We start from the raw sequence: 22157 nt of genomic DNA on the forward strand, positions 1-22157 counted from the left end.
CAGGAAAAACCCAACAAACAAAAAAGGATAACAAAATAACAAAACAAACTTCCCAAGCATAAGGATAATGGAACATTAAATGCTCAACTATTTCAGAATCAATACATCACAAGGAACATATGATAATAAAAAGAAATCCTCTTCTATTGAAATTATCAATCATGAGAATATTATGATGGGCCCCAATCCACCAAAAAAAAAAAATTTAGGAGTGAGTTTGGAAATCCAAACTTGATCCCATTTGAATGAGTCCCGAGGAGTATTCTCAAAGGAGGAATAAGAAAATATAACAGAGAACTTCCTCAAAAGGAGATACTTTCAAATCCACTCACCTTATTTATCTTTAATAAAAAAGCTATAGTCCCCTAATTGTTGATGAAGAGCAATCAATTCAGTCTCCCATCTGTGGTGCCTACCCACTCTAAGTCTTCTATATCCCAACAACTGTTGTCTAAAATCTTTCTAAGTTGGTTGTTCCCCTTCCCAGTTAACATACTCAAATAGAAACTTTCCATTTAATCTAACCAAAAGTCCTTTTAAAAGGCTCAAACTATTAATTGAAGAAAGAGACACTTCCTTTTCCCACACATCCATCCAAAACATAGTGTTCTTACCATTCCTAACAAACTTTTTTCCTCCTTGCCTAACAACATTTCTTATTTTTAATAAGTTATTCCAAACAACCAAAATATAAGGCAAGTTAGGTTGACAAAGGAATTGACTAGGATTCTCATTGCCCAAATATTTGGCATTTATAATATTTACTTAATCCTTGCCCCCTTCAACAATTTGCCAACTAATTTTGTCCAAAAGAGCTTTGTTAAATAATTTTATCTTTCTTATCTCAAGACTGCCATACTTCTTAGGCTAACATACCTTCTCCCAAATTACAAGGGAAATTCTTGACCTTTCCTCTATCCCAATACAAAGGAATTTTCTTGTATTTGTTCAATTTGATCAGCAAGGAAAACAAGGATCTTAAATAGAGACAAATAGTACACTAGAATATTCTATAGAGAAGCCTTGAGAAGTTGGAATTTTCTCACATGACTAAGGAGTTTACCCTTCTAACAAGCCAATTTATTTTGAATCCTTTCTATAATATGATTTTAATAATTATTGTTTGGTTTCTTAAAAATGATAGGTAATCCTAGGTAAGAGGTCGGGAGATCAACATCTTGACATTCAAGGATATTAATAATTCTTATTTTGATAAGGGGATCCACATTGAAGCAATAAGGTTTATTTTTTTTTCTAGTTTATGTACTACTCTTAAGCCTCCACATAATCATTCAAAATATTATCCCATCACTTCACTTTCAGAATAGAGGCTTCGCCGAAAATAATAGTATCATCAATAAACTATTGATGAGAGAACGAAGCTAGAGAGAAAACAACTTTAACCCCTTTTAACAATTTTAGATCAAGATATTTTTGAATATTTCTTCCCAATACTTCAACAAAAATTATGAAAAGATATGGAGACAAGGGGTCACCTTGTCTCAAATCCCTGCCATAGGAGAAGTATCCACGGGGAGATCCATTAACCAACACTAAACAAGAGGGAGTAGATATACATTCTATCATCATTTTCAAAAATCTTCCTTTAAATCCATATTTTTTAAGCTCCTCTACTAAGAAAGGCCAAGGGACTCTGTCATAAACTTTTGAAATATCAAATTTTAACATTATCGATGATTTCTTATTTAACTTTATTGAATGAATTAATACAAGTGTAGTAAGAGCAACATACAAAATATGTCTTCCTTTTACAAATCCTTTTTTATTTATTTTAAGATATCATTTTATTTAGCACAACTTTGAGTTTATTCACTAGCAACTTAGAAATAATCTTATATAAAGTATTACACGAGCTTGTAGGTCTATAATATTTCATGGAAGTTGCATTATTAGATTTTGGGATTAAAGCAATAAAAGCAGAGTTCAGTTGCTTCAACAATTTACCTAATAAAAAAAAAGTCTCTAACCAAATTGTAAAGATTAGTTGCCAGCACATCCCAAAATTCTTGGAAGAAAGCAGGTTGGAAACCATTACACCTAGGATCTTTATAGGCTCCAAAGGAAAAAAACAACTTCTTTAGCTTCCTGAATAGAGATAGGTTTCACCAAATTTTTAAAACCATCAACATTTATTACCTCAGGGATCACATCAAGAAGATAAACAAATTTGAAAGGGCACGTATATTTTTAAAATAAAAAAAGAATGAAACATCAACATCAATAATCTCCTTCTCCTCGAAAACTATTGAACCATCATCCTTTTGGATAATTTGTATTCTATTTTTGCTCCTATGCTTCATAGTTTTGTAACAACAAAAAATTATATTCATGTCCCCTTTTGTTAACCATGGCACCCTCAACTTTTGTTTCTAGAAAACCTCCTCTTATTTTAACAATTTTGACCATTGGGTCCTTAAATCCCTTTCCTCATTACAAAGTTCCATATCATTTTGACCATCATCATGTTGGCATTATTGTCATTGATGTCAACAAGTGCTGCAGGGATGCCTTGAGGATGTAGAGAAACAAATGTTGCAGGTTGCAGAAGAGATCAGAACAATATCGATGATCATTTTGATCTTCTAAGTTTAATTTGTGATTGTGTTGGGATAAATCAGTTGATGAGCAGTTAGGAATAACATATCAGAATAACTTTAAGCATCGGTGTACCCCTTTCATGTTATCTCGATAGTATTAGCCTAGCCGATGAGTTGCAGTTCGAGATAGCTATTCCGATGAAGTGTTTTTTGAAATAACTTGTGTTGTCGGGATGGTCTCGGTATGTCATACCGACTATGTTACGTATTCTAATAGATCTATTCTTTTGATGATCAAAATAGCATATGTCGATGCATGTTCGGGTTGAGTCATTAGAACAAGTTTGTACAGACGGTATAATATCCAAAAGTTAATTCGATAGTGTTGGTTGTTTCAATGGGGTTGCGTTCGGGGTAACTTATGTCGATAAGGTGTGTCAACATGGAGATTGTGTATTGGGATAGCTTATGGCGATAAGGGAAATCAAAGGTGAGGTTCTCATCAGAGTAACCTATGCTGATGAAGTTTGTCACCATGGAGTTTGAGTTTCGGAATACCTATGTCGATAAAGGGAGGTTGAAAGTATGTCATCGGAATGGCATACTATCATTTCAGCATGATTTTCCTATGCCAATAGTTAATAGTAATTCCAAAATGTGGTTGTTTGGCTTGTAGGTTCTTGTTTGGGATAACTATGGCGATGAACATGAGGAAATAAAAATCAAGTTGACAGAGTAGATTGGGATAAGTGCTTATTGTCAACCTGATACGTGCAACATGTTCGTATAACACGAAGGTTAGTCACAACATGAAGATTAACTGATCTAAGAAACCCGGTTGTCCACATGGAATTTGACCAACATTGACCATATGATCTGGATGAAGAATATGAAGACATGTGGCTCCTTAGTGGACATAACAAATCCGATATACAAAAGTCAGTGACGGTGGATTTTAGTAAGGTAGTTGTCGATCTTGTTTGGGTAGGTCGACAAAGGATGAAGAAGACATTAATGGCAAACCTGTTGCAGTTGGTTGATGGGCTTGAGGAAATCGACAGAGGCAAGATCAGATCTGTTGGACATATCAAGCTTACTAGAATTTAGCAAACCAAGTACAATGAACAGTGTGTGAATCGAGGAGACGTGTTCAGTGTAGGTAATCCAATCTGATATAGTGGAGATCATCGACAACTCAGTACAAATTCATTCAATGTAGGTGTTTGATCCAAGAAGAGAGATCAAATCTGATTCATGCCAGATATCTAAGGACAAGAATGAATTAATTTTTGAATTCTAGTTGGAAAGAAAAAACATTCACTGATGCAGAGCTGATTGAGCAGAGCAGTAAATGCGATTCGACTGAGGAAGCTGGTCTTTTGAGATAGAGATAGATGTGTAGTGCAGAAGAAAGAATAAGAAAGTGACAGAGAGTGAGTGAAGGAGTTGATACGAAGAGTCAGATAGCAACAAGAACTAGAGATCAAAAAAGGGGATGCGGAGCCAAGGTAGATAATATAGTGAGTCGTGTACACTATGTGAGGAAGAAAAGGAAGACAAAGAATAGAGAAGAGAGAAGAAGAGCAGAAAGCTGGTTGCAGAGAGGAGAAGAGAACAAAAGGCAGAGAGTAGAGATTGAAAATAGAGTTCAGAGAGAGAGCAGAACAAAAATGAGTTGCAAAACCTCATTTGCAACAAGGTACCTGATTTGTATTTAAAATTTATATTCATTGTATTCTCTAAGTAGGTACTCAGAGCAGGGGTAGGTTCTCATAAAACTAGGGGTTGGTTCTCCTTGAGTTGGTGCTCCATGGGTTGGTGCCTAAAACTATTGTAATATGTTATTCATTGTGAGACTAGATTGGAGCAGTAGACTTCTGCAATTATTCTTGCCGAGGTTTTTCCCACGTTGGGTTTTCCTCGTTGATCTGGTGTTATCTGATGTGCTCTTGTGTGTGTGTGTTTACGTTTGCATTACATCCTTAAAATCTACACACTGAACTTAAGTTTTGAAATACATTGATTCACCCCCCCTCTCAGTGTCCATTTGTGTTCTTCACATCCATTTTGATCTAAATTTCCTTTAGCTTACCAACAAGATACTTTTTTCTATGAAAGATCTTCCTAAAGGAAATTTCATTCCATCCTTTCATATTTTCCTTTATTATTTTCAACTTCTAAACAACCTAGAACATAGTAGTGCCAACACAAGCGATACTCCAACTTCTTTCAATTAAATTTATGAACTTGGGATAAAAAGTCCACATTATTTCCTATCTAAAAGGAAAGGGTCCTTTATTAACACTATCATCCTAGTTAAGGACGAACTGATCTCGCTTAAATTGAATTTGCATAGGATCCTTCAAGACAAGAATGGAGAACCTAGACATCTATATGTTTATTTTCCATGTTATTTTCAGAAATAATAGAATGCTAAATAAGAATTTTCCAAGCCTTAATACCCTTTAAGGTTCTAATTATCCACTTGGCATGTAAGGCCAAGACCACTAGAGTCACATAAAAGACAAAATAATTGAGGCAACTTAATGAAAGCCTAATCCTTAATCAAAGGATGCCCAAAGAAATTCTTTAAATAATATCTCCCACTTTTGATAAGAATATTTTGAAGGATCCCAATTGGAAATGTATACAACTGAAAAATTGGGGGGAAACCTGCAATAGGCCAAATTAACAACCACAAACCAAAATTTATTGATGAAATCCAATCGTAAACAATAAAACCTTGCAAATGAATTCAACAATAACATGAATCAAATCAAATGAATAATCAAACAAACTCCATGTCGAATCCAAGCATATGACTTCTATTTCTCTTCTCCTCCTTGTTGCATATGATGTTAGTGGATCTCAGAGTTGCACATTACCTGCAAAGTATTCACACAAGAATTCGAAGAATGTGGTTATTCATGATTAGAATTGATGTCAAATTTATAGATTTTCTGAATTTGAATGAATGGTCGAGATTGATTTAATAGAAGAATCAATCAATGGTTGAGAATTGATGAGACAAATTGGTTGGAGATTATTACTCAACATGATTGAATTTGATTGATAAATTTACACATTTTACTGACTTGATGAGTGGACATATGAGTTATTTAGAAAAATTGATTTCAAAAAAGGTGACTAGCTGGCTAGTTAGAAAGAGGTGATTGTTGACTCGCTAGTTGGAATTGAGAGTCAATGGCAATTAAGCATTTTCGATATGTGAAGTAGGAAATTAGATGAAATTAGCATTTTGTTGAATTTGGAGAAATTTGGTTTTTGAAAAGTGTAGAATAAAATTATAATGCAAGAGAAGTGAAATTAATTTGAATTAGGAGAGAAATGATATTAATTTAAAATGGGAGGGAAATGAAATTAAATAAACTGGGAAACATATTTAATTGAGAGAACATTGCTAGCTAAGTAAATAATTTGGGATAATTATTTAATTATGGAAGAATTGTAGATATTGATTTAATTAAACAACAAAGATTGTTTAATTAAAGTAAACAATCAAGATTAATTAAATAATAAAATTATTTGATGTAATGGTGTAATTTGGAATTAGGGTCAATTAAGATAATAAAACCACTAATGATCCAAATTAACCAAAACAATGGAAAGAGGGGAGAACCTAATAGATCTAGCCAAAATCCAAATAAGGAAAGGACTGAAATTCGTATTAGATTCACTATTTTAGTGATGTGTCCCTCTTTCCAAATTGTGGTTGGATGTAAGTTGTGAAATTAGGGCAAAATAGGTGATAATTGGAGTGAATTGACAAATACAAAATGCTACAGATGTCCCACAAAGCCACAGACTGGGATTTGGGAAAAATAATAGATTTAGAACCTGTTCTTAGAAGCTCAGCTTGATTATTCAGGACCGAGTAGTATAGATCTACCCTAGACCTCTAATTTTTTCTTCATCGAAAGTTGAACCTGTTCATCATTGTCGACACTGTTGGAATTCGCAAGTACAATTCCTGAACCTATTTCATGTACACAAAAAGAGAGAGAAAAAGATGTTGTGGATAGGTGTTTACCTAAGTCAAACCCCAGTTTAGGAATTACCCTTGAATGAAATAATGCAAATATTAAAATAAATGTTAAGGAGATATACCTTAGATCTATAATGGTTGATATTGATGATGCGATGCTCTTTGAATGTAGTCACAAATTTTGAATGTAATGGCATGACAAATACATGAACAAGAAAAGCCCTAATCACATACACATGTTTGCATGAAGATTGATGTAACTTTTCTCCATAATGCTTGAAGGATGAAATGCAACCTTGAAACCTTGAAAATGCTTGATGATGAATGCTTCATAGATGCATGAATGTTATGTATTGATTGTTCATGCAAAAATGAATTGATAGGATGCCTTTATATAGGGTTCCCTAGGTAAATTACTGATTAGGCTGACCTCCAACGATCAAGTTTAGCCATGGGGACTAGAAGCCATTGGGGAGATAAAGGGCCTACCTCATTTCAAATTGGGGCTTGTTTAAGGGGGACCAGGGCATTTTTGGGCACCCTGGTCCTCGTACAAACAAGACTGATACAAAGGGAAATGGGGAAGGTACCTCCAGGATGGGGTCCACTAAATGGTGTTCATGACATCAGGATTGGATGATAGGACCAAAATGAACCTAGAGAGGGCATGGAGACAGGACATGCTAAAGTGGGAGAATGAACATGAGGTTTTAATTGTATTGGTTACAATTTATGACACTACATTTGATTAATATCAAAAGGAAAATGATTAAAGATTATTTGATTATGGAATTAGAGGAAAATTAAAAATTTGAATTTGGAATGGAAGAATTATGTTAATTTATAAGAATGAGGTTAGACTAATTAAATAATTAAAAATATTTAATTAACAAAGAGGAATAATTAGTAAAATTAACATTCGCTGGTGCAAGACAATTTTAGGTGTCTATAGGAAGAGTAGTACACATGATTGGCAACAAGTGCTTTGGAACAAATCTAAAACTTATAAATAAGTGAAATAGGCTTAACAATATAGAAGTAAATCTTCTCAGAATGAGCAAGAAGAAATTTTCAAAGAGCTAAAGAGGAGGACTAAACATGAGAAATCCCAAAATCCTAAATATTTCCCCATTTTCAATCCATTTTTAGCCAAAAGAGTTAAAGTCACGTAAGCTTGGGAAAGAAGGATTGATGATAACACTAAGTATTTTGCCAATGTATACCAGAGGTAGAGACAAGACAAAAGGTATGTGAACACTGTAAGGCTTGCTTTACATTATATTGCTCTTCCAAGAGATTAAGAAAGATAAATTTATAAAAGTGGCCATTGACAAGTTGGATATTAGAATTGGGAAGATAAATAGCGTTGACCATTTGCTAAGAAATTGCATTAACAATAAAATATTAAAAAATTAGTTCCATGAACATAAAGAGTTGGAGTAAGGGAACACCCTTAGCAAATGGATCCAAAATATCAAAAGAAGAATATTGTTGACCATTGATGGTGAGACAAGCTAAATTATTTGCATATTATGGGTTAGATTGATCAAACAAATTTAGAGCTAAGTCTAAGAGCTTAAAATATGTCTAGAATGAATGACCAATTGATCAATATGATCACAAGCCTTAGCAAAGTTAACCTTATGAAGACAATTTCTTGTCGAGAGTGATGATCCCATTCTATACCTTCTCAAACAAAGATAATATTATCTAGGATAAATTTATTCTTGATGAAAATAATCTATTAGGGTTGAATAATAAGTGGAAGCAACTGCCAAATATAGAAAGAAAAGGACTTGGCTATTATCTTACAGGAAGTATTTAACAAAATGATTAGCTGCCAATTACAAATTTTGATAGGATTCCCCATCTTATGCATGAATTAGTATTGCCTTTGTTTGTTGTAAATCTAATGAACTTTATCAAAATATTCTAGATAAACCTAAAGAAGGTCAAAGCCAACTATCTTCCATAGGGATTTATAAAATTGACAAGAAAATTATCATAAATAGAAGCTTTGTCATTAACTATTAAAAATTTCACTTCTCTAAGATTAGTCAAGGTGAGTTTTTGGTTACATTTGGCCCACTACACAGTTGACTGCATGTAAAAGACCAGACTCACACATTGCTAAAGGGAGATTAGCTTTGAAAAGGAAGGTTCTTGGTCTGAAAAACTTACTAGTAATGGAAAACGAAGGCCTATAGAATATCATGAATATTGAAGAAGATTTGTTGGCCTTCCTTTATGTGTGTGTGTGTGTACACACACACACACACACACACACACACACACACACACACACACACACACACACACGTATATACATATACATATACACACACATATATACACACATATTTCCTTCCTACCTGAGCTTTCATTCTGGTCCGAATGAGCATCCTAACTACAGGGGGGCCTCACTAACCTAATTAACAAAGGAGGGAGGGAGTACAGGAAGGAAAGGACTTAAGACGCTCCATCGGGCCACCCTTCATTGGATGGATTCCTAGTTCAACCCCCTCTGCATAGTCATAGAGTGTTAATCATCCTATCGTGAAATGAGGAGGACCAACAACTATTATTTATTCTCAAGCAATGTTACCATCTCCATCAGCGCTCTATCCATTCCTGCCTAGGACCCCTTCCACACCTTAGGGTTGCATTCCTTCTCAAAAGAAGGAAGTGAGTTCAGTTGGGTAACTAATATTCTAACTGGATGGAACTCAATGAGGAGCTAGCTACCAAGGGTTGAGGGATGGCAACTCCCATCCAATGGAGCTTGACGAGGAGCTCGATAAAGAGCGAGGAGAATTAAAATAATTGGCATCCTAATGAATCAAAAAAAGCATACTTTGGGCAATGTCTATCCAACACTCTTGGGTGCACAGTTATTATATTTATTAATTAATTGAAATTTATATTTTAAAAAATAAAATTAAATATATATTTGATGTTTTGATTAAGTAAAAATAGGTCTTTGAAGGGAACCTGAACCTTTTACATATCAAGACAGCAAAAGATCTAGAAAGAACTGTGCCTGATCACTCCAATAACAAAAACTGATCCCATCTGAACAAAAAGGAATCTCAACACACATAACATGAAGAACCACAAAAAGATAGCAAAAGGAAAGCAAAAAGGCAGCACAAAGACAGAGACCGAGACCGAGACTGAGACAGCTAGATATTTTTCATGATATCTTCAGCGTGGACCACCATCTACTTCTTGTTATTCGCAGAGGTCTTTAAATCATCTAGCTCTCAACCCTTGATGTCACCCTTATTCCTAGTATTGGCTCTAGTCCTCTTCTCGTGACCTTTTTTGTCCAGTTGATCCTTGTCGCCCTCTTTATCTTTGATGTCATCAAATCTGTTAATCAAAATGTTCATGTTGTCCACCGAGGCTTTCAGAATCTGGAAGTTTTGTTCAGCTATCTTCTTTATTGTGAGTTCCATCCTGTCAACTTTGCTGCCTAGATTATTCATAGCAATTTCCATCCTTTCACCTCCTTATTTTCTTCCATCTCCTTAACCTTTTTTTCAGTTGCAATAATTTTACTCACCATGTTTTCAATGGCTTCAACATTATTAATTGCCACCGCCAATTCTTTGACATTTTCAGACAGGGGTTTGTTGCCTATCGTGGCTCTTTTGACAACATTCATATCCTTCTTCAAGATGCCCATGTCTTTCACCATTGTGCTGACGGTATCATAGAAACCCTTAATACTCTCATTTTCTCCAACACAATCACTAGATTTGCCCCTTTTGTCCTCTTGATCCTCTTTCTGCAGACCTTGAGTATTCAAATCCTCATTGTTGCCCACAACCGGAATATCATCCCCCTCCTTATCTTGCCCATTATCATTTTTATCCTTCTCTTCCTCCTCATTAGAATTGTATATGGTGAAAATGGATAACAATAATTGAAAGACTAAAAGAATTCAACCACAAAACCCTAGCCTAACAACAACAAAGATCCACCATAACATATGAAGATTACCTAAGACAATGCAAATCAAATGAAATCACAAAGATTATACCATCACATGTCCAATAGGGTTTGAATATCCATTCTTCCTATCTCCATTGATCTTGCTTGATATATTTGCTCTCAGATTTTATGTGCACAAGAGCTCAACAAAGAACAGAATGTGGTTGCAAGTAGGATCGCATATGAAAGTGCAAAGCGTAGTGTAGTCAATTGATCAAGTAGTTAGTTAGTTAGGGTTTGATAATGAAGGAAGCATCTCCTTATATAGAAGACACTATAAGAAATGGAGGGATAAGATTGAGAGGTGTAAAAGGAGGTCGGCTATGATTAGAGGGTAGGTAGGGAAATAATAAAATAATGAAAGGGGTAGGTAGTGTAGGATTTAAGAGATGAATGACATGTGTCATGGGTAGAAAAGGTTAATGAATTAATTAAATAAATAAATAAATATTTATTTAATTAATAGAAGAAGTGGGATAATTAAATAAATAAAATATTTATTTAATTTAAGAAAAGGATAATTTAAATAAATAAATGTATTTATTTAAATGAGAAATAAGGCTAGAAGAGGATAAATGAATTAATTAAATAAATAAAGATTTGTTTAATTAATAGAAGAATTAGGCTTAGATAATTAAATAAATAAAATATTTATTTAATTAGACTGGACAATTTTAGGTGTCTACATTTTGCCCCTCTTTGAGACAATGCGGCTTGTCGCGTTGTTTCAAAGAAGATAATATGAACTGATAAAAAGTTGCCCCAAGATGGGAATGATATGCCCCCTCGAGAGATTGGATGAAAATGTCTGAAAAGATCATAGACAATCTCTCGATAAGAAAGAATGGCTAGAATGGACTGACCGGATAGAGTGACAGAGTCACGAGATAAAGAAGACTGACTCGGGAGACGAGGACTAGGGCAGTCTATAAGATCGACCACGAGGGAAATACATCCTCATTGTCATCCACACATCCACGAGATCAGAGTGTAGAGCGAGATAGAGCAGCAACAGTCAGCAGTGATGGCAATGGTTCACAGATTCGATCGCGTTCGTCGATTTCAGAGGCCAGCAGAGGCAGGAGAGCCGGTAAGTACCTCAAAACCTCCTTATACTTTGTTGTATTAATTGTTGTCATTAATGCATGCTAGGTAGTGCAATAAATGCGCTTTAGGATAATGTCAAAAAGTGTTAAAAACGTGTAGGTGCGTCTGTGTTGGTGCCAGGTGCGTCTATGTTGGCTAGGCACGTCTGTGTTTTTTAGGCGCGTTTATGCAATGAAAGCGCATTTGTGTCCAAAAATGTGAATTTGTGTCTTCTAGGTCAAATCAGCAATTCTGTGATGAACATACGCTGTCGATTGGATAAGCTGCTGAGAGGATACACTCAAGAAGGTCCTCTAGGGAAGACTAGGATAGCAAATAGGGCTAGGATTGACAATTCTGTGATAGAACATATGTTGCCAATTAGGAAACTACTCAAGAGGATTCACTCAAGCAGAGGCCCTAGGATAGGATAGGTCAAGGCACTTTGTGATGAACAGTGAGTACCAAGACATAGTACTTTGTGATGAACATGGAGTACCAAACACGTAGTACTTTGTGATGAACAGGGAGTACCACTAGGATAGAAGCAACACTTTGTGATGAACAGTGAGTGTCACTAGGATAGAAGCAACACTTTGTGATGAACAGTGAGTGTTACTAGGACTGACATGATTGATTTGCTTGACTGCAGGAGTATTTGCCTATGCTGGAGTCACGGGAGAGATTCCCATCGACTCAGAGGTTGCGACCAGAGTTGACATTCAAGGACAGGGCGGCCATTGAGGGTATGGGTTTATGCCACATCTTGTATGTGCCTAAGTTTCGGGTGAACATGGGTTTGCTGACTGCACTAGCTGAGAGATGGCACTTAGAGACGTGCACATTCTATTTGCCGATGGGTGAGATGACAGTCACCTTGGAGGATGTGTACAGGATTCTACGGATACCAATCGATGGGGAGCTAGTACCCTATGATCAAGACGGAGACAAGGATGCCCTGAAACGAGTATTCTGAGACCCAGGACTGGATATGAGGGCAAGACATGTCGCATGGGACATGATGATAGTGACAGGACTAGCACTACCAGCAGTGCTAGGAGGAGTGATCAGTGGGTTCCTGTGTCCGGATAGGGCGACACGAGGGTTGGTTGTAGCCATATGATTTTGACATCATTGTATCATGACACTTTTGATTATATATATATGAGATGATTCATCTTTGCGACAGCTATATGCATGTGTACCTATGTGATGAGATGTTTTATGATGTATGTTTCTATGTGATGATTATGGTATGGATGCAAATATGTACATGATGAAATGCAATATTTTTTTTGTTCTTTTATGTTTTTAAATGTTATGTATGATGCAAATGTGAATGTATGAAATGCAAATGAATATGATAATGTAAATGATGAGATGCATGATGAAAATGTAAAATGTGCTAACATGTGTTGTGTGCAGGATGTGATGCAATTGTGATATCTATATGTATGTATGAAATGCTTAATATGTAGTAATGCATGTGCAAACTACATGAAATGCAAATATTTTTTGTTTGGTGTGTCATTATACTCAGTCATGTGATAACAGGCTACATGGACTCGAGAAGGACGATGGATGTCAATCAAGAAAGGAAGATGGGAGACAAAAAATATGAAAGTGAAAGAGCTTCTTGTGCGTTTTCATCATTGAGCTTTATTATGGCAAGTAGGTTATGACAATCTAGGTATATGTTCGACCCAGAAAGTCATTGTACCCGTTTGCATGGAGATAAGACAGTCACAAACAAGGAATGCCCCGGTTCACACTAGACTCACAATGTCCTCATATCCTTGGACAAGTCCTAGCATTACTAAGAGACAATCCACAGACAGCAAAGAAAATAGGTGACGATACCCCATCCTCGCCTTTCTAGTCAAAAACATCTCGGAAAACCTAAAAGACATGTCACCAGAAAGATAAAATCAAAATAAAACCAAGACTCGACACAAACATCCACTGTAGTCCTCAATTTTAGTGTCTCTTGTCACTTGTATAAGTCTTATTTGATTGTGGTCACAATGTTTACTGTCACAAAAGGATAGATAGCACTGAACCATAATGTTGTCTGAGTCTGTTGAAAGATTTGATTTGTTGAAGCCCATTGTTGTTGTTGTGTCTCATCTGAAACTGACTGAATCCATGAAACTGATATTGTATTGCGGAGAAGACGGAACCTTATTGCGGACTGGCGATGCAAATGTTGTTTATTGTGGATTGTGCGCAGATAGACTGAAGGAAGTTGGAAGAAACTGAACTCCTCATAATATGTGATGATCTCAGTTCCACACCCATCACTAGACGTAGGATTTGCCTTAGCCACAGATAGGAGCTGATTTATTATGAATGGAAAGGGATGAAAAGGGAGGTTTATTATGAATGGCTAACCAATCTTAGGTAGATCAATAACAAGCCATGATGGGAATGGGTAAGTTTATTATGAATGGATATGTTGTGAGTGTGTGCAAAGTGAAGGATGAAATGGAATCCTAAAGGAGGGAGGAGCAATGTCTCTACGCATGGCGCTGGTGACCTAGTTTCACCATGGTACTTGCCCAGGGCGCCACCGAAGTGGTTTTCACCTTTGGACGAAATTATTTCTCTTTACTTTTTTGATTTTTTGATTTGTTTTGTATTTTTGAATTAGGATACTCTGAAGAGCTATGCGTAAAACCTGCGAAGGTGCATGTTGTTGATAGGATCCTCTAAAGGTTCACCCTCTGTGGTTGAGAGCTGATATGCACCAGATCCATATGCTACTGTAATGATGTAAGGACCAAGCCAATTTGGTTCGAACTTGCCCTTCTTTTCTCTGTCTTGCTGATTTTTAGGATTTTCTTTGAGAACCAAGTCACCTACCTCAAATGTGCGAGACTTGACTTTATGATTGTATCTGCATTGTTCCTTGACTGAATGATGTGTAGCTTGAGTGACTGTCTTCCTTGATAAAGGAATAGAGATAGAATTACTAGCGTGTGGACTACACAGGCCCATATGCGTGTCACCTAAAGAGGTCTGGGCATCCCTGATAACAAATTCCTTCAAGGAAGCTCCATTAAAGGTCCATGATGTATCATTGGAAGGGAAAGGATGTGTGGAACAAGTGGATGGGTGATGAAGGTTCATGATTGTGAAAAGAAGTGAAAGTAGGATAGCATGATGGAGACTTAGGATCAACAAGTATGCTTTTTGGTTTGATATTTTAGAACTTTTACCCCCAGTTATTTTGATATTAGGGGAGATCAACTCTTTCTCTTTTTGCTTCACAGGAATTTTATCCTTGACTTTGATTTTTGCAGAGTCCAATAGCTTTTGATTTTGATTTGGACTAAAGGACTTTTCTTTATTTTTGACTTTTAGATTTTTCTTTTCAAAGCTTGATTTGTGATCCCCAATGAGTAAGCGCTTTTGTGATTCCTGTTGATCCAAGTCTAGAAGTGGAGTGGAAATGGAATGAGTGGATGAAATGGTAAGGCTATATGAGTTCTCAAGAGGGTTGGCGATATTCTCAATATATTCTTTGTTGGAACCACTCTTAGGACTATTGATATCAAGAGCTGCTTGCACCACTGTAGGAGATTTGCATTCAGACTTAGTAGCCACAACACTAGGTGGTTCACACCCAATTCCTTGCAAATTGTTTATAGATTTTCCCTGTCGACTGATTACCTTAGGAGATAGTGGGAGTTGATCAACATGAAAGATATACTCACCACATCCCATGTCTTTAATCTTGAATTTTTCTTTTAGCTCTGATTGTTTGGATGTAGAAGCTTTTAATGATTCGGGATCCACATATGCTGATGAAGGAATAGATTCTCTATTAACTGGAATTGTTATTTCTAATCTAGGTAGCAGATTGTTACAATATATGAATGGGTCTGGATCCGCTTTGACGGTCACTTGAACTCCATTGTGTGGAAACTTCATACATCGATGATATGTAGATGGGACTGCGCTCATTTCATGAATCCAAGGATGTCCTAGCAATATGTTGTATGCGAGATCTAGGTCTAGGACTTGACAAACCACATCCTTTGTAACTGGTCCAACTCTGAGAGGTAAGGTGACCGTGCTTTTGGATGAACGCTCTTCATCATCATATGCCTTGATGGTAATTTTGTTTGTAGAATTCACAGCTTTATCAGAATATCCCAATTGTTTAATAGTGCTCAATGTACAAATGTTTAGACCTGCTCCTCCATCTATCAGGACTCGTTTTATTCGATGTTTGTGTATGAAGGCTTCAATGTGTAAAGGTGCATTATGTGGCTGACTTACGGAGGCGTCATCAGCTTCTGTGAATGTAAGGGAGTGTGGAATGGAAAGGTATCCCACCATGGCTTGAAACAGATCAGTAGGGACGGAAGTGTCTCTCAAGATTTTGTCAAGAATGGCTTTATGTGCGGGGGATATGCGTAAAAGCTCAAGGATGGAGATGAGTGTGGGTGTCTTCCCTAATTGTTCTACAAGGTTGTATTCGGGCTTGGTCAACGATGAAGCAGTGTTTTTGGCTGGAGCACCTTGCAAAGTGAACTTACCTCGACGAGTTGTAACATGACATTCAGAGGTAGGTTCAGAAGAAGATCCAATTCCTTTCAGAATGATCTTGGGTCTCTGGGTAGAATTCTTAGGCGTTTTGTCCTTGATGATAATGGTAGAGACATAATTATCCATCGAGATGTGATTGATAGTTGAATCATAGTTATAAGATGCTCTGGTATAGTTGGTATGGTCATCTATGGCTTTAGCTTTTCCCTTGTCATGCTTCGGGAATGGTTCCTTAAACATCTCATGTTCTTGATTGGATGAGTGTCCTTCAATCTCAATGTCACCTCTATCAATGAGATCTTGTATGATGTTCTTCAGTCGATGACAATTTCTTGTTTTATGACCCTTGCTCTTATGAAATTCACAATACTCATCATCATTCCACCAATTTGGTTTCACCTTTGGCTCATATGGAGGAAAATCTGGAATAGTGATTACCTTGTTTGCCACTAGCTTTTTGAAAACTGACTCGAGTGGTTCTCCCAATGGAGTGTACTTCCTTTGTGATTTGGAAGTTGTTTGAGTATTCACCTGATTGTTTGTAGAGCTTGATTCGGAAAAAATGATTTTGGGTCGTACTGAATTGGCGTCAACAACACCATCATTGACTGTGTTCTTGTTTTTCTTCCAAAATCTTGGCTTATCTTTTCCTTTAAAGTCATCTTTGTTTTCCTTGAATATCTTAATGACTCCTTGTTCAATTAGGACCTTTTATGTCGCTAATCCTTTTTCAATGACGTCCTTGAAGGTAGACAAACAAGCTTTCCTTAGATCATAGCCAATGTATTTGTTAACATTTTGGGTGAACATCTCTACCATTTGTTTTTGTGGAATTTCACAAGAGCATCTGCTAGCTAGATTCCTCCATCTTTGTAAAAATGATGAAAAAGACTCTCCATCTTTTTGCTTGGTGTTGCACAAAGTAGTGACTGATATGTCTGTCTCTATGTTGTAGGAGAAATGTTGAATAAATGCCTCTACTAAGTCACCCCATGACTTAATACCAAGTGGAAGTTGGGAGAACCATTCCATAGCTTGATCACCTAAGCTCTGTGGGAATAATCTCATCAAATATGTCTCTTCTGAAGCTACCTCAATGCAAGCTGTGAAAAATTGTCTTATGTGTGCCTTAGGATCCCCTTTTCCTCTATACTTATCAAAATTAGGTGTCACGAAGTGTGTAGGAAACGGAGGCATTGGAATGCTCTTGTCAAATGGATAAGGACATATGTCTCTCATTGTGTATGTTGGCTTCGGTGTATTTATGTCCTCCATTTTCTTTTGTAAGTCCCTGATTTGTTGCTCCAAATTGCTCTTAGGTGGAGATCGACTTCTTAGACCATACCCCATTCTTGAGGCACCAATCGGAGGAGGAGCATGTTGCATATATGGACGATATTGATCATACACATGTTCATATGGAGGAGGTCTATAATGATGTTGCATATATGGACCACTTGGTATAGATTCATGTTGAGGAACGAAATATCTGCTTTGTCCATGTATACCATACTTTATAGGAATGTCATGAGTTTGTTCTAGTGTGTTGCCCCCAAATTTGACACAGGTTTTCCTTGTGTCCAAATTTTGAGCATGCCTTTGAATATCCAATTGCTTTGGTGGTTGATCCTTAGCATTAGCATGTGCTTGAGTGTATTTTTCTACATAAGATTTCCATAATGGTCTGCGAAGATGAGTATCATATGCTTGACCATGTGTGTATGGGATCTCTCATTTTTGAAACAAAGATGATGGTGATTCAAACACCATATGTGGTCCTCTATTGCCTCCACTATTAGGCCTCCTTTGATCCATGTTGAGGTGAGGTTGTTGCAAAGGTCAATTTTCCATTATTTGAGACATGTCAAAATCATGAGGTATCTTGGCTCCACTTTGTGCCATCACTTGTAGAAAGTATTGTCTATCTATTCTCATTATTTCCTCAACCAATCGATTGAAATGAGGATTCATAATGGTGTCTTCCACTTATGCTGAATGTACTGAAATGTTGTCCATATTGTCATTGTGTGTATCATTGTTGTTTGTAGTGTCCATGTGCTCAACATTTGGAATGTTTCTATAGGCATCCATGTCAGGTAATGTAGTATGATCAGAATTGAAAAAGATATCATTGTCATACTCATAGGAGCTCATGTTTTCGGACTCTTGAGCCTCTTTAGTTTCTCTCCTAGATTTTTGGGAATGGGTTTCAACCATGAACTAGGTATACACCAAGATGTGTGAGACTAAATGAAAATGGAAAGAGTATGGAAGACCAAGAGTTGGATGGAATGTAAATGAATTTGAGGTTTACTTGCAATGTCCAAAGTGTAAGACCAAGTATGTATGTGGTAGAGTAGGTGTGGCTTCCAAAGAGATGATAGTTTCTCTTGATGAGGTAAATTGACCTTGACTCTAAGTAAGACCAAATGAGACCCAAAGGTGATAGACCTTGATGAGGGACCACTTAGCAAAATGTTGTTGTATGTAGTATGTTGACAAAGCAAGATGAGGACAAGCAAGTGACCTTTTGACTCAAGTTTAGACAAATGTGAATGTAATGTAAGGTGTAAAGCAATGATGGACTATGTGAAACCCAAAGATAGGTTGAATGCTAGATGAAAACCTGAAGAGAGAACCTAGGAAGCTCAATAAGTATGAAACTAACTCTATTTGTTTGCTGGACTGTAAAAGTTTTTCAATTCTGAACACAGACGTGCCTGTATACTGCACAAACGCGATTTCCTGACACAAACGTGGTTCTGTTTAACACAGACGCATTTCTGAGATTTTGTCAATGCAATGTTGATTCTGAGAACACAGACGTGTTTCTACCCTTCACAGACGCGGTTATACAACACAGACGCTATTATGTCAAACATAGACGCGTTTCTGCAAAATTTGTGCAATTTTTTCCAATCTGTGAAGTTGTTTTGTTGTGACCAAATCTGACTATTTGACTATTTTTTCGTGACAAGAGGACACCGTGTTGATGAGGACTCAATATTTGCAAGTGTCTAAACTCGAAAATATGACTCAAAGAAAGTGTGTTGTTTGATGTAAAATTGTTTTGCATACACTTGAAGACACAATGTTTTGTTGTTTGGTCTTGAATGTTTGAATGTTTAAAATAAGTCAAGCACAATTTTTATGGTTGGCCAAGACAATAGTTGTTGATCCCACATGGGGTTTTACCCCCAAAGCTACGCTATTCAGAGCGGATACTTAGATGCTTGACCTCACTGGCTCCACCCTCAACACTCACTTCTCGAGTCAGCCAAGCATCAGTCCCCACGAAAACTCCCCGTGGCGAACTTTGTATCTCTACTAAGAACCGTATGTGTGTGGACCGCTACCAGAGGTCCAACCTCCTGCCCCAACAACTAGAAGGATTTGGGCTTCTAAAACAAAAAGGTGCTAGTAGGGGCATCCACTCGTGTGGCCATACATGCGGCATTTTCAGCTTTGTAAATACAGAAGGCTCCCAGCCGGTAGGGGTTACGCCCTACAACTGATCAAATAAATTTGATGAAACGGGTTTATGGGGAGACATAGTGTTAGTATGAACTAATCAACACACGTTATCCATAGTTTTCACTATGAATACAGTTGTTTATAGTGGTTCGGAAGAGGTGGGTTTTCCTCGCTACCACTTGGGTCGTTCTCTCCTCACTATTAGTCCTAATGACCACATGGGGAGACAGGCCCTCTAAAGATTAAACAAAAAGAGCCTATTGCTCAAGACACAAAAGACAATGGTTCAATTTTAGTGCACCAATTGAAGTGTTTGCTAGTCTATGAAAACAAGGCACACAATAAAAATCCAAAACCCTTGCCAAGGTCCTGCAACAAAGATTTGTTAGTAGTTTGGATTGTTTGAAATGATCACCCCTTCCTGCAAGCACACAAGTTAGGTAAATTTTAGATCCAAAAGATTTGTGAAATGGGGGCCTTCGACAAACGATTTTGCTCTCAAGACAAGCTGCACCAATTGCGTTAGCTAGATCTAAAAATGTTAGCTCAAAATAAACCAAATTTGAAACATTAAATGCAAGACAAAATGGCGAAAAAAATAAAAACCTTAAATGAGGAATTTTTTAATTTTTTTTTGAAAACACAAACGCGGTTTTACCTTACATAGACGCAATTCTGCCCTACACAGACGCGATTCCACAACACAGACGCGTTTTAACACCTCACAGATGCGTTTCTGCAAAAAAAATGCAAAACAGAAAATCCTACAGAGCACAGACGTAATTAAAATGATCACAGACGCGACTAGATCTCACAGACGCGATTAAATTACCCATAGACGTGCCTATAATGAAAACCCGCAATCTGGAAAATGAAAATACTGCCGGAAACATAGACGCGATTCGGGAACATAGACACGATCCTGTAATCTGCAAAAAAAAGTGAAATAATGTCGAAGACGCAGACGCGATTCCAGATGTCACAAATGTGACAGAAAATCAAAAATGCGATCCGAAAGTACGCAGACGCGAAAATACCAAAATGTTGTCGGAAATGTCAGATCTGCAACTTCAAAAACACAAAATCTACAACAAGGATGTTAAATGCAAAAGGGACAAGAGTCCCGCCAGGCGTGCCAAAATGTATACGGTGAAAATGGATAACAATAATTGAAAGACTAAATGAATTCAACCACAAAACCCTAGCCTAACAACAACAAAGATCCACCATAACATATGAATATTACCTAAGACGATGCAAATCAAATGAAATCACAAAGATTATACCATCACATGTCCAATAGGGTTTGAATCTCCATTCTTCCTATCTCCATTGATCTTGCTTGATATATTTGCTCTCAGATTTTATGTGTACAAGAGCTCAACAAAGAACGGAATGTGGTTGCAAGTAGGATCGCATATGAAAGTGCAAAGCGTAGTGTAGTCAATTGATCAAGTAGTTAGTTAGTTAGGGTTTGATAATGAAGGAAGCATCTCCTTATATAGAAGACACTATAAGAAATGGAGGGATAAGATTGAGAGGTGTAAAAGGAGGTCGGCTATGATTAGAGGGTAGGTAGAGGAAATAATAAAATAATGAAAGGGGTAGGTAGTGTAGGAATTAAGAGATGAATGACATGTGTCATGGGTAGAAAAGGTTAATGAATTAATTAAATAAATAAAGATTTATTTAATTAATAGAAGAAGTGGGATAATTAAATAAATAAAATATTTATTTAATTTAAGAAAAGGATAATTTAAATAAATAAATGTATTTATTTAAATGAGAAATAAGGCTAGAAGAGGATAAATGAATTAATTAAATAAATAAAGATTCGTTTAATTAATAGAAGAATTAGGCTTAGATAATTAAATATTTATTTAATTAGACTGGACAATTTTAGTTGTCTACAAGAATCAATCAAAATTTGATTAATATCTTTGTTACCTCCCCTGTTGATGTTCTTCTTCCTATGGGTTTGCTTTCCGGTGCCTTTCTCTTTCTTGTTTTTGATGAATTTACCTTCGAAGGACTCGGCCTCGGACTCCAAAATATCTGAATCCACCACTATCCTCTTATCTTTCCCTTGTTCCTCCCCTTTTTACTTATCTCCTTTGACTCACCTTCAGTCTCCGAGTCAAAGTTAAAACCACTAACCTCACTCTCTGTGTCCTCATCCCTTGCATTTTTATATTTAATAGGTTTTTCAATGCATTTCGCTTTCAGCACTTTATACACAAGAGCCATAAGACCCTGATGAAAAGCATGGTCGCCCTTGGGATCTTTCTGTATCTCTTTGATAGTATGGTTCGTGGAACATGCAAGATAATATGGCAGGCTTACCTTTTCCCCATGGCGAAAATGATTGAGCAATACAAAGTGGTGCATGTAAGCTCTCGTAAACCTGCCATCCAATGTTATATAGGTAATTGTAGCAAACAAAACGAACCTCCATGGCCTGCATATACATTTTGGGGAGTGAT

The sequence above is a fragment of the Cryptomeria japonica genome, chromosome 4 (assembly GCF_030272615.1).
Source record: "Cryptomeria japonica chromosome 4, Sugi_1.0, whole genome shotgun sequence".
In the NCBI taxonomy this organism is placed as follows: Eukaryota; Viridiplantae; Streptophyta; class Pinopsida; order Cupressales; family Cupressaceae; genus Cryptomeria; species Cryptomeria japonica.